This window comes from Hibiscus syriacus, unplaced genomic scaffold (genome assembly GCF_006381635.1).
Source record: "Hibiscus syriacus cultivar Baekdansim isolate YM2019G1 unplaced genomic scaffold, ASM638163v2 tig00009942_pilon, whole genome shotgun sequence".
NCBI classification, from domain to species: domain Eukaryota; kingdom Viridiplantae; phylum Streptophyta; class Magnoliopsida; order Malvales; family Malvaceae; genus Hibiscus; species Hibiscus syriacus.
Genome location: NW_024062205.1, coordinates 310,326 through 321,856, shown reverse-complemented (window position 1 = coordinate 321,856; position 11,531 = coordinate 310,326). Strand labels below are relative to the sequence as shown.

The 11,531-nt window shown below is 39.0% G+C and overlaps 3 pseudogenes; 1 reads left to right on the top strand and 2 right to left on the bottom strand.

Moving 5' to 3' along the window:
* The first annotated feature begins 407 nt into the window (after positions 1-407).
* Positions 408-2,417, top strand: LOC120203417 (annotated as a pseudogene).
* A 1,074-nt stretch (positions 2,418-3,491) lies between these two features.
* Positions 3,492-5,312, bottom strand: LOC120203420 (annotated as a pseudogene).
* A 2,174-nt stretch (positions 5,313-7,486) lies between these two features.
* On the bottom strand, positions 7,487-9,486 carry LOC120203418 (annotated as a pseudogene).
* Between the last annotated feature and the right edge of the window lie 2,045 nt (positions 9,487-11,531).

The window sequence follows — 11,531 nt, the reverse complement described above, 5'->3', positions numbered from 1 at the left end:
TAATTCCCAATTTTAACATTTATATAATACTTTATAGATGTTTAAATTGGGTACTTAGAAGTCATAATTTTATTTTTAAAAAATTGGGGTCAAATGATTATTAGAAAACTAAAAATTAAAAAGTTTTTTCGGATAAATTAAATAAAAAAAAATCATTATTTAAAGGCTTAGTTGGTGTTTTAATAATAATTAGAGTAAAATTAAATATTAATCTTTTTCTTAATATTTTTACTCATCAATTTAAAGGGGTGACGGTAAAGTGACAATGTTGTTATAAATCAATAAAATTAATACGCATAATGTAATGTTTCAATCTATAGTAGTGAAAAAAAGAAATTTACCCAAATATTAATGACGCTTGTCAAAAACAAAAGTTCTGGAACTCGAGGAAGTTGCGGGGACAAAGCCACCTTAGTCAAAACCCCAAGTTCATAAGCCTAATTGAGAGCGACTACTTTTCAAAAGCCTTATTTGCTTTAAACTCGCTCACTCTCTCCCCCAAGGAAACTCCCAAAACTGAAGAGAAACCATCCATGGCAGCCACATCTAACGTCTCTCCTTTGTCCTCTTCATCATCTCTCTCAAAACCCATATCAAAAAACCATTCTTTTTCCCTGAACACACCTCTAAAGAACTCCTTTTCTCTCCTCCCAAAAACCCTTCAGAAACCGTCTTCTTTCCCTTGCAACTATGTCGATCATACCCAGAAACCTAACCTCACCATCTCATCTAAAAACCCAATCTCTGACTTCTTTTCAACGAACAAAAATGAAGGCGCTTTTATTGATGATGACGAAAAGCCCCGTGAGGAGTGTGGTGTTGTAGGTATCTTTGGTGATCCTGAAGCCTCACGCCTCTGCTACTTGGCCCTCCACGCGCTTCAGCACCGTGGGCAAGAAGGTGCAGGTATTGTAGCAGTGAATGACAATGTTCTTCAATCGATTACTGGTGTTGGTTTAGTGTCTGAGGTGTTTAATGAATCTAAACTTGATCAATTGCCTGGGGAAATGGCTATCGGACATGTTAGATATTCGACTGCTGGTTCTTCTATGTTGAAAAATGTCCAGCCATTTGTTGCTGGGTACAGGTTTGGGTCTATTGGTGTTGCTCACAATGGGAACTTGGTGAACTATGGAGCTTTGAGAACTATGCTTGAAGATAATGGTTCCATTTTCAATACTAGTTCTGATACTGAGGTCGTGCTTCATTTGATTGCTATTTCAAAGGCCAGGCCTTTCTTTTTGAAGATTGTTGAAGCTTGTGAGAAGCTTGAAGGGGCTTATTCAATGGTGTTTATGACTGAGGATAAGCTTGTTGCAGTTCGTGATCCGCATGGATTTAGGCCTTTGGTAATGGGAAGGACGAGCAATGGTGCTGTTGTTTTCGCCTCTGAGACATGTGCTCTTGATTTGATCGAAGCAACATATGAAAGAGAGGTGTATCCTGGTGAAGTGTTGGTTGTGGATAAAAAAGATGGGGTTCAGTCAGTTTTCTTGATGCCTCGCCCTGAACCAAAACAATGCATTTTCGAGCATATCTATTTTGTTTTGCCTAGTTCTGTGGTTTTCAGAAGGTCTGTTTAAGAGTCGAGGCATGTTTTCGGGGAAATACTTGCTACCGAGGCTCCTGTTGACTGTGATGTCGTGATTGCAGTGCCGGATTCAGGGGTTGTGGCTGCTCTTGGTTATGCAGCCAAAGCTGGGGTGCCATTTCAGCAAGGCCTGATCAGGTCTCACTATGTTGGAAGAACTTTTATCGAGCCTTCACAGAAGATCAGGGACTTTGGGGTGAAGCTAAAGCTTTCACCGGTCCGTGGCGTATTGGAAGGTAAGAGGGTTGTGGTGGTGGATGACTCTATCGTCAGAGGAACCACATCTTCAAAAATTGTTAGGTTGATTAAGGAGGCAGGAGCTAAGGATGTTCACATGAGAATAGCAAGCCCGCCGATCATCGCTTCTTGTTATTACGGAGTGGACACGCCAAGCTCCCAGGAGTTGATATCGAATAGAATGAGCGTGGAGGAGATCAGACAGTTCATAGGGTGTGATTCACTGGCTTTTCTTCCGTTTGATAGCCTGAAGAAGATGTTGAGTAGTGATTCTCCGAAGTTTTGTTATGCTTGCTTCTCTGGGAACTACCCAGTGATGCCAAGGGAGGTTAAAGTGAAACGAGTTGGTGATTTCTTGGATGATGGGTTGAATGGACCTTTTGATTCCATTGATGGAGGCTGGATTCAAGGCCCTCGAAATTTTAACACCGAGAAAGAAATCGATCCCCTGCTTCAGGCATGAGTGACAGATATATCAGTCTTTTTTATTTTCTTACTTGAACAAAAGCTAGCCGGGCTTCTAAATTCTAAAGGTTATACAATTTTGCCCCAATGTTTTGCCCTGCAAACTAATCTCTAATGAATGTGTTTGGTGCTTAATGTATGTCCCTTGGTTTCTTTTCTATCACAGTCATTTCACCCACCTGCAAACAGTGTTTTGGTTATCCGTTCTCATTGATGATACATATCTCAGAATACTTTCCCGTGATAAAACAAGTCATTCTGAAACTAAAGTTTTCAATCAATAATTGCATGAAAGAAAAAAGCATCCCGTTACCACCATTCAAATTAAATACGTACAAGTGGAAAAGAAACTAATAAGAACATGATTATCACTATTACCGTGAGATGCATAGTAAGAAGCAAATACGTACCCAGTCAGCTGCAGAATCAGACGCCATTAGGGTCTCAAGGTCATCACGCCCATAGTAGGAGGGAGGACGCCAATTCAGCCGTTGGGGAATGACATCTAAAAGACAACAGGTATATACCTACATGTGTAGGTGTAGGTGTAGCTGAGCCATTCCAACAAGAAATGCCTAGTTGTTTCCACGCCTGCAAATTCAGTCAAACGCCAGAGTCTTCAAAACATGATAGTTGTTCAATGCAAAGGTATATACGTTCACAGCAGCAGGAACAAATAAATATTAATAAATAATAATTCTAGGAAACTTCTTACAAGATATTTTGGAATCTCCAAGCTTAATACAAAGAAAATCGCATAATTATGCACCAATTTCTTCTGAAAGGGTCAATCTAATACAACAAAAGATGCTAAAATTTTGGGTAACAAAATCAATGTTTATCCAAGAGCAAAAGACTAACATAAATTTTATCAGAAAGGTTTCACAACTTGAATCAAGAAGCAAAGGTTTCACAACTTGAATCAGGAAGCTAAAACTTGAATGGGGCAATTTGATACTAATTAAAGATATGGCTACAGTCAACAGCTTAAGCAGTTAAGCTAGGGAAGAAAAAAAGTATTTCTGTTTTATATAAACTAAATCACACCATATTGATCAATGTTTCTCATACCATAATGCCAGCACAGAGTTATTATTAACTATTCACTAAGCTAACATGAGAATTCAAACTAAATTATATGAATTTCACTCTGAATATAGTATTACTGCATAGCCTTTTTGTTAAATCCCCAATGCTCTAGGCCAAAACGCACATAGTCCTTCAAAATATTCAACCGCTCCTGAGAATTGATATCCCAATGCCTATGTTCCTTGATTTCAGTAAATAACCAAGGCTGCAAAGCACCTTAGATGTTATAATAGGCTAAAATTCTATACAGCACAGTTCGGCAGTCTGATAAATAATGGAAAATTTTCAGATAATTTGCCAGATAATGAACAAGTGAAATCTAAATACATACCTAAATCCATGCCCCTCGAGCAATCATGCATGACGAGAGCTCAGGGCAATCAGATATATGCTTGTTCCAATTTAAAACTGAGAAAACATCCCCGTTCCCCAAAACCTGCAATGCATTAGGGGCCTTCCGATCACATGGTATACATAATCCCAATCAGCAAGTTTACTGTAGCGTTACTGACGTGATCGACCATGTATTGTAACTGCAGTAGCACCCCAACTGCCAATATCTGCAATCAACGATTCAATAAAGTTTTTACCTTCAAAGTAACCTGTTCTCACCTGCAATAACAAAAGGTACAACTACATATCTTAAAACTGCTTGATGATTAGTGCATGTAAAGCAAAAGGGAAAAAGGAGAAACATTGACAATATTTTTTTTTTGGGGGGGGGGGGTGGTGGGTTGTGGAAGATAAAACAGAAAAACAAGAGCAACTGAGTACGCATGTAAAACATAGGCATGCTTATAATACCTTAACGGTTATAGGTCTATCAACAGCGCTGGAAGTAATTCCTTTCATACGTGCTGGTCTTGTGAGAAGAGAAGATTCAGCCCCCTTATCAACCACAATATCAATTGGGCACCCCATATTAATGTCAATGAAGTCCACTGTACACTCCTTTTCTATGAGTTCAACAGTGCGAGCTACAGTGTCAGGATCTGCCCCACATATCTGAACTCCAAATAAATCCTCAGATGAATGTCGCCTAAGCAGAGCCCATTCTGAAGCTTGACCCTGTTCAAACAGGATAAGAACCACAGAAAAACTCATATATAAGAATAGAATGCGTTTTACAACAAAAAGAAAAGAAAAGGTCACTAAAAGAACCACCCAAAAAAGAAATTTAACTATGAAATGTCAAAAGCCAGTTAATGCAAAGACATCACTGCTTTCTTATTTGTGATGCCTTGCTGAGAAAGGAAATTACACCTATTTTTCCATTGGGTGTAATTAAACTGCACAATTATTCTAATTTCTAACACTTACGGAATGATAAAACAAGCAGTTTGCCCCTATGCAACTAGGAATATGTGATACACATACCTGCAAAAGATTGGTGCACATTGCCATTTCACCGCATGTCACACCAGCTCCTAATGTTTTGCAAACCCTACGAAAAGGAAGATTCCCAACAGTTGTTAGAGGAGCAAGATACAGCTTTTCTCTAAAATCAATAAGCATCTTTTCACGAGGGTGTATCTTGAGGCTCCTATCAGGTTCTGCAACTACATCATCGGCCATTTCAGTTTCTGCAGAATCCTTCTCCAAAACAGTTGCATCTGTCAGATTATATAACCTAGTTATAACCTACATTAATCAGTTCTAAAATTAGCAAAGAATAAAAATCAACAAGAAGACTACCACTCTGCACTTCATCAGAGCATTTTTCATCAACCATACACTTTGCCTTCTTTGAGGGTCTTAACTCATCAGTTGCACATGCATCCTCAGCATTAACTGCTGCTGAGAATGTTGAAGGACACTCAGAACAGTCCATTGAATCATCAGCCACTTTTTTGCATTCAGTTCCATCAGCAGCATGAGAACCGCTTAAACCAGCGTCATCTTCCTCCTTATCTAGTAGCTGTTTTTTTTTTCAGTTGGGCCCCTGAAATATTGTATCAATACTAAAGTTAACAACAACGAATCATAATAACGTTACTACAAGATGGAATGAACAAAAACCGAAGAAATAAGAAGCAATAAAAGAATTCAGTTGGTTCATTAGTCCAAGAGATTTGAGTACAGCATCTGCTTTAGTAAAGCGCATTTTGTTCTTCCACAAAAGCTTCTAAACATCTTTGCTTAGTCCATTGACTTCAGAGATTTTCTTCAACAAATTAGAAGTAGCTGCAGAAGCACCATCCTTATGGATGCCGAAAAATCTACAGGCTAAACCATAAGGGCATGGTGCATCAGCTTTCATAAACGGGCGGTCACCCTCCAAATCAGCAGGTTTCTACATTCAACCAAAAGCAAGATACTTATTAGAAGCCTAATTAGATAAATTTGATCAAATTGTAAATTGCATGAAATGGGTATTAAAATACCTGAGCCAAAAATGCTTCTATGTCATGGCTGAAACGGCATTTATCTTTATAAGAACAAGTATTAAAACACCTGAGCCAAAAATGCTTCTATGAAATGGCTGAAGCGGATTTTTCCTCCTGAAGGAGAAAAATGATACAGCAATTACTTTACGTTCCACTACAAACAAAATAGAAAAACAAACTGGTCTCGGATAAGAAAATAAATTTGGTTGAACATTTTGGTACCTGGCGACGCTCTCATTTGATTTGCCGTTTCGATTTATTTTCCTTGACTAAATTAGCCAGGGGTTGCTTGGCGTTGGCGTCGGAGGCGGCATCGTTTTCGGTGGTTCTGGAGGGTGGTGGAGGTCGAAGAAACTCGGGCTTTATAGGTGCAATGGCTCGGACCACCAACTCTTCTGGTGTTCGTTGAGTAGTTCCACTCGAGTTCGAAGGCGGCTGTGAAGCTGGGACCGTTTCTGTCTTGGAATCTGTCACTGCAGACAGATCTTTCGAAGAGTCTTCCACGTAAGGCGAGTTCACTCGGTGAGCGCAGTCAGTTCGCTGTTTGTCTCTAGCAGTTAGTGAAGTGTTCCAAGTAACACGGAGTGGGCACTGGTTTAGGGTTTATGACTTCATGTTTAGTGGGATTCTTGTTTGAGTCCGAAGTCGTGTTCCAACGCTAGGAACTGTTTTTTTTTTTTAACGAGGAGAGTAAGTATAAAACGATGCCGTTTCCTTCACATCGAGATTGAAAACATAAAACGGTGTCGTTTCTTGAAAGGAATGTGAAAGAACTAGAGGCTGGCGCATTAGACCACTCGACCATCCTGACTACCTGCTCTGGATTATTGTTATTTAAATTATTTCTTATTAAAATAAGTACGTGAGAGTAAATATATGAAACAGTGTCGTTTCTCGCAAAATGATTAAAAAAAATCTTTTCAGAAAATGGGATTTGAACCCACGCCTTAGACCACTCGTGCATCCTGACATCCGATCATACTTTCTAAAGTTTGAATTAAGAATCCAAGTATAAATGCCTGATTAGACCAAAATGGTTTATGAACCAAATTGAACATTGAGATCAAATTTATGTGGTTAGTTGGACAAAAGAAAATGCATTGGTACCAAACTAGATAATATCACCAAATTCAAATACCAAAATGTACGTTTCCCCTTCAACAAACTTACGAAACCTTTATAGCTCTGAACTAGGGATGAAAAGGAAACTGAAGCCGATGGATTTTGATCCAAATTTATTTTATAAGATCGAGTTTTTTTCTTTTTCGAATTTAAGTCTGGGATGATAGTTATAAATAGAAATAATAAGAACAGAAATGGAATTTAAGATAAAATTATACAAATCCGTCCATGGTAATTACACGTTTGCTCCTTATATATTAGAAAAATATATAATATTTTTAATTTCAACCTAAATTATTATTCTATTTACTCTAAAAACTTACGCACTTGGTAAAATTTTCAATTATAACAAATTACAACTTCTTTTAACCTTATAGTAAGCGGTTATATTCTAGACTCAACCTTGATTTTACTGATGTATTGTAACTATAGACTATAGTATCTATATTTTACCTATGATGTTGATGATCTGCCATATAAATAAATAAGCAAATTACATATATATGATTGTAAACGATATAATCACTATTCAAGCCGATGTATGTTCACTTCATTTCATCATCTGAGGTACATATCCGATGCGGGTTTGAATCAGAATTACCATAACCGTGAAACTCGGAGGTTGAAAACGATACAAAAGCTACTGATTCGACTCGGTTTTTGAGATCGTGTTCACGTTCTGTTGTTGCGGCTGCTGAGAAATGTTAAGCTGAAACATTCGCTGATTAACGGAAAGCTGCTCGGCAACCATGCCTTTTTGGGGGTTGGAATCGCCACCTAGCTGTTGAGTAGCAAACTTTAATCGCTGGACCTCCGCGGTCAATGCTTCGTTTAGAGCTTTCCGAATGCAACGCAAAATTAATAAAGGAGAAGTTACCGGTGCATAAAATTAATCATTGGAGATAACGAAAGGATCATACCATCACGGAGCTGAGCCTGTTGCTCCATGGCTTGAAGACGAAACTTCAACTCGTTGTTCTGATTAGTGAGTCCAACAGAATCCCTCTACATCAATTTAAACTTTGATAATGAGAAAAGAGAAAAAACTAGGAATTAACGATAATAACATGCTATGCTCTAAAATCTTCAACCTGTAAAAGTGTTAGTTGAGCAGACAAGGTGGTAGCTTCGGTCTGCAGAGTCTGCACCTTGTGCTCCAACTCCGAAATATATCGCATCTTCCGTTCTTTGGAACGCGCTGCCGATTGACGATTTGCCAAAATCCTTCAAAGAAGAAACAACATCAATTAAGCAAATTGCTTGTGTATGATCCAAAAAATTATAAAGCAACACACTTGAACAGTAGGGTACCTCTTTGCACGCTTTGGATCAGTCATTGCAATCTCAGCAAGCTTCTCATTTGCCATAATCTTCTTCAATTCAGCCTCGGTGAACTCACCATTTCCGAACTCCAAACTAAAGGCAACCGAATTCCCATCAATTGAATTTCTAGGCGAGAGTTGTCCGGGCCGAGTCCCAGGTGAAGGCGGTAATTTTGGAGATTCATCACCAATGTTTAACTTCCCGATAAAACTATCCATCGAAAGACTTCTATAATGTTTACCTGTCGGCCCAACGTCCCCAGAGGCACTCCTTTTGTTCCCTTCCCTCTTCTCAGTCAAACTCATTCCACCTCGTCCACCATTCCCACATTCATTCACACTGCTCTCAGCTTCGTTATCACTGCTATCGACCCCATTGGTCTTCGTCTCGCTCGCTCTGCTGTCCAAATCTTCATGATTCTCGTTTTCATCGTTGTTCTATCGTCACAAGGATTCGTCGCATCCATGTTATCCAAATTCATACAAGCAGAAAGCAAATCATCAACAACTTCCCCTTCTGATTTCCTTTCACCCATTCCTTCGCCATTGCCATCAGCACCTTTCTCCCAACTGGTTTCCTTCTTCACTAGCTGCACCGGCTTAGGCACTCCCGAATTCTCTTTACTCGAAACTGATCCCCTTAACGGAATAAGAGGCGGCGAAGATTGCATTATCGTATTAAACCCGAACGGAACATCACTACTGGACCGCCTATGCGATTTTCGTGGTGGCAAGCTCTCACCGACCCGGGGCGAATTCCCCCTGGAAAAAGGGGAGGGTGGTAACAATGAATGTGAAGCTCCATCCCTTTCGTCCATCCACACATCAGTGAAAACTTGGTCCGAAACCGCCATCGATGAAGAATCACGATACGGAGAAGGGCTCAAAGGGGGCAATGAATCGAGTGAAAAGAACGAAGAAGGCTGAGACAAAGACCGGGAATGTGAAGTATTTCAAGGTGATTCATTGATAAAAGTTGTTTGGGGATTGAAGATGATGATGTCCCAAATGAAGATTGAATCCTCTGCATTACATCAGTGTTACCTTCTTCACCATCACCCATATTCTCTTTGCTCGCACAAACAATAATCAGTACAAAAATGAAGAAAAAAAGCTCAAAATGATGAAAACTTTGGACAATTCAAGCTAATCCCAGTTCAGTCCAGAACAAAAACAGCAAATCAAAACCACCAGAATCTGCAAAATGAGAGATAGAGAGAATTTGACAGTAGAAACAAAGCAAATACAAATAAAGTAGAATCAGCAGAGCTTAAAGCAAGGATATATATCAAGAAGAGTTTTAAATTACCTTGTAAACATTGGTCAAATCAATGGGTGGGAAAAAGGAGCAAATAACAAAGTGGGGGAGGCGAAGGTGGCAGCACCACCAAAATCTCCGCCGAATTTAGCGGCAGGCGCTTTCTCTCTCTTCGTTAAAGAATCATCAGTGATCGGTATTATTATTGATGTAACATCGGTCAGATTATAATTTTTTATCTAACACTCTTAGTAGAAAAGTGTGCCCCTTGTATCACGTTATATATTGATTTGGCGCCACGTGGGTATAGCGCGCTCCCTGATCCGCGCTATACATGGATATCTGACACGTGAGGTATAGTGCGATGCAGGAGACGCGATATACCCCTAATTACCAACCCTTCACGTCCCCATCCTCCCTATAAATACCTCCATCCTTAATCACTTTTATCACTCCAAATTCTCTCAAATTCTCTAAATTTCTCTCAAATACTCTCTTTTTAATTTATATTTTATAATATTTTTACTATTATGTTTTTACTTTATTTAATATTTTACTAATATAATTCTTTTGAAGATATATAATGGAAGGCAGTCTACTTCGCTTGGATAGAAATCATATATCTCTACACTTTGCTGATGCGGTAACATTTTAACGTTTTAATTTAATTTAAATTATTAGTAATATTTAGTTGATTTATTATATGCATGATTATTAGATTAAGAATTAAATATCTCGATAATTTGCTGATACGGTAACATTTTAACGTTTTAATTTAATTTAAATTATTAATAATAATTAGTTGATTCATTTAATGCATGATTATTAGATTAAGAATTAATTTTTGTAATTATTTATTTTTAGGAGAATGACCGTGTATTATATCATTTTATTAGGAATCTTAAGTTAGTGATACCCAGCCGTGTCTTGTCGTATTTAGTAGAGGCTGGATTCAGTTACATAGGTAGATATCAGGGTCACTGTAAAATAGAGCCAGACCTGATTTCTGCCTTAGTAGAGCAGTGGAGGTCGGAGACCCGCACATTCCATCTTCCGTGCGGAGAGTGCACGATCACGCCTGAGGATGTTTCTATGCACCTGGGGGCTTCCGGTGGATGGAGATGTGATATCGGAGATAGCTTCCGGTTCTTGGACTACTTTATGTCGGAATAGTCTATGACGTGTCCCGGAAAATTTTGTCGGAGGTAGGATACCGTTAAATTGGTTAGATGTCAATTTTCGGGAGTTGAGCGCAGACGCCTCTGAGGATGAGGTTAAGATGTATGCACGGGCATGCATACTGCAGTTGATAAGAGGGTTGTTGATGCCGGACAAATTGCGCAACCTAGTTCACTGCATGTGGTTGCGACATCTTAGCGACTTTCGTCTCGCCGGATCATTCAGTTGGGGCTCGGCAGCTTTGGCTTTGCTGTACAGGGAGATGTGTGGAGCCACTGACTACAGACGTAATACTATCGGCGGATGTCTCCTGCTGCTGCAGTCTTGGGCATGGTATCGATTGCCCTTTTTATGTCCTGTTGTGAAGAACCCATTCGTATTTCCACTACTTCTGAGGTAATTATAAAATTGATTTTGTATATTAATAATTTTATACAGCGTATAATAAATTTTTTTCCTTGAATAGGTGGTCTACTGATAGGAAAAATCATCAGGAGCTACCTGATGATTTAGAAAAAATTAGGGTGCTAATCGATCAGAAGGCTGGCACACAGGTATGAATTTTAATGTTTAAAAATCGATTTTAGATTATAGTTATATAATTAGATTATTATTTTGATAAAAATTATATATTATTTGTTTTAGTTTGAATGAGTGTCATATTCTACTGATGATGTGAGGGCGGTGATCCCACCTGAGTTGAGGGGTCCATCAGATGTTTGGATGGCGATGGTCCCTCTGATCTGTTATGCGACCGTCGAGTGGTACTCCACTGATCGTGTGCTCCGGCAGTTTGGTTGTTTTCAACCAATTCCGGAAGCACCTCGCAATATGGATGAGTTGCATAGCTTAGACAGACGCGGCAAGACAGATACAGATTG